The 2,500-nt window shown below is 41.6% G+C and overlaps 1 protein-coding gene across 9 annotated transcripts in view; it reads left to right on the plus strand.

Annotated features, from left to right (window-relative positions):
- LOC113816260 (beta-1,3-galactosyltransferase 1) overlaps window positions 1–2,500 on the plus strand; it is a 21,966-nt gene that overhangs the window by 2,781 nt on the left and 16,685 nt on the right. Inside the window, exon 1 of one of the 9 annotated variants that reach the window (XM_070124529.1) lies at window positions 962–1,163. The exons of 2 other annotated variants lie outside the window; for them this stretch is intronic. The gene's annotated coding sequence lies outside the window, so the exon portion shown is untranslated. Of the gene's footprint in view, window positions 1–961; window positions 1,164–1,253; window positions 1,272–1,554; window positions 1,606–1,640; window positions 1,660–2,500 lie in introns of those variants that run through there. 6 more of the 9 variants (XM_070124493.1, XM_070124521.1, XM_070124562.1 and 3 more) reach the window with 6 other exon arrangements.

The following is a 2,500-nucleotide window of genomic DNA, read 5'->3' on the forward strand; positions in this document are numbered from 1 at the left end:
AGTCCAATGCCCTTGTGATTCTCTAAAGCTCTATTCTCTATATACGTGGTAGATTCTTTGTCTCCTAGGGTTTAGGGGTTGGCATACCCCAAGGGTGGGGTGGGGGGCGGGGGGTGGCAGGGTACGCATTGCAGGGACTTATTCATTGTGTAATAACACTATGGTTTGGTATGTGCTGTATTTCATTCTCATTTTCCTCCGCAATTTCTCTGGTATCTTTCATGCTATCAGGACCAAGATCGTCGCTAATGGGGGGTTTGGGGAGTTTTCGCGCCATAATTTCTATATATTTGGAAACAAGAGAAGAATCCATTGATGCTAATATCGTCGTGATCCATGACGAGCCGCTATTTTGAAAAAAAAATTACCTATATTCCATTCCCTCGGTCTTCTTTCTCCCCTTCTTTCTCTGCCTCTCATACCGGTCACACTCGTATCTCTCTTTCGCCCTCCTTTCACCTTCCTATCCGTTACTCCCCCTCTTCTAACCATCCTTTCTCACGCTCCTCTCCTCACTTTCCCTTCCCTCTTCCCTCACTCTTTCATCATCCCTCTCCCTTTTCCGTCCTCTATCACCTTATCACACCCCTTCCCGGTCTATCCCTCTCCCCTGTTCCCTCTCCCTCCTCTACCTTTTAATCATCCCTCCCTTCTATTTTACCCTCCCTTCCCATCTCCCTCTCCCTTCCCCTCCCCTTCTATCTCCCTCCTCCCCCTCCCTCCCCCCTCCCCCTCTCCTTCGCTCCCATCTCCCACTCCTCCCCTCCCATCTCCCTCTCCCTCTCCTTCCCCATCCCACTTCTCCCATCTCCCTCTCCTTCTCCCTCTTCCATTTCCTATCTCCGTCCCCCTTTCCCCTCTCTCCTCCCATCTTCCGCTCCTCCTTCCCATCCCCATCCTCCTTCCCCCTCCCTTCCCCTCCCTCTCCCATCCCACATCTCCCTTCCCTTCCCCTCCCCATCCCTCCCCCACCACCCTCCCACAGCACGAGTTGCACAACAATTTCTCCACCTCCACGTACGACAGCCCTCTCCCTCCTCCTCTCTCCCTCCTCCTTCCTCATCCTGTAAATATTTATCGCTCTCACAACACCAAGGCCGAAAGAGGGAAGAGAGGCAGACGCAAAAATAATCTTAATTGCACACTCGCGCTCTCTGCAACGGGTGAGTCGTGTCATGGATCCATATTTTCTCAATTTTTCTTGTATTTTTTGCTTGTAGTTTGCTTGTGGTGTGTTGTTATTATTGCTATTTGTTTACTTGTTGCAGAGGGTGAGTATTTAGGGCTGGAATTGTAGGTTTATGTTGGAATTTATTATTATTTTCAGGATCTTAAGTTTTCATTGATTGTGGGTTGGTTGCTAAATAATTTTATATTTTAATGATTCTACTTTTAGATCAGTTTTTACTATTAATACAAATTCTTTTACTCTAAACTGATTTTTTATCATTTAAACATCACAGGTTCTCTTTATTTTAATTGAGTTTATTAGTATTATTGGTCTATTATGTTAGATTTTTTATTCTTTTAATATTATGTATAGAAGTGGAGGTCTAGTGCCAAGTGTGACATTTAAGAACCTGAAAAAGCTGTTTTTAGACTACTGTGGGTATTTTCTGTCACTCGGTTAATTCACTGCGGATTAATGGTTTCCGAAAGGTGTAGTATTCATAGGAGGGATGTAATTAATGGCAAGAGTAATTAGATAAATGAAATGAAAGGATTGTGTTATTCTAAAGGTCAAGGCAAGTGGCATTAAGGTCAGGTGACTTTCATGTTCTAAGAAAAGGCTTTATTTGAGTCAGTTGGCCATAGAAATAAGATATCGTAGGAGAAGGATTAAGTTTTCAACAAGTAACGTGATTTTGAAGTGATTTTTAAGGTGCATGTCCACACAAAAAGGATGGCTCGATGATCATCTGTTACACTGATGAAAGGGGAAGATTGCGAAATATTTTACGATGTTGAAGGGATTTGAGATTTTAATTTGACGTCCAGGGAAATAAAAAAGTTTTATTCCTATGTATGCATGATGTACCTTAGCTTGAATTTGACAGAAGTTTGGGAGCATCAAATTAATATGATTTTTAGTGACACCGTATGGACCATATTTCTTTTTACTGATGGTTTTTCACTTGAAGATAAAGAGCTTTCTCCTTTTTTCATCATTTTATGGACTTGATAGCTCCTTAAATACAGTGTTATCCCGTTCAAATGACGATGACCAAAACACTGTCCTATGTTTGGGTGGAAGAAAACTGAAGGTGAAAGTGATGAAGTAAATGAGATAAAAGTTTTATATTATCGTGAGGTTTTAGCCTAAAGGAATTAGTGTTAATATTTACGGTATCGATGAACTGAGTAAGGGCAAATTGAAAAGGATATTTGATTTATCTTTACCATATGGACGCACTAAGGTAGGGGAAATTGAAGATGATATTCTTGTAGAGGACAAAAAGTTGTCATTAGTACAATAAATAATCTGCAGACATGAACAATA

The sequence above is a fragment of the Penaeus vannamei genome, chromosome 1, assembly GCF_042767895.1.
Source record: "Penaeus vannamei isolate JL-2024 chromosome 1, ASM4276789v1, whole genome shotgun sequence".
Classification (NCBI taxonomy): domain Eukaryota; kingdom Metazoa; phylum Arthropoda; class Malacostraca; order Decapoda; family Penaeidae; genus Penaeus; species Penaeus vannamei.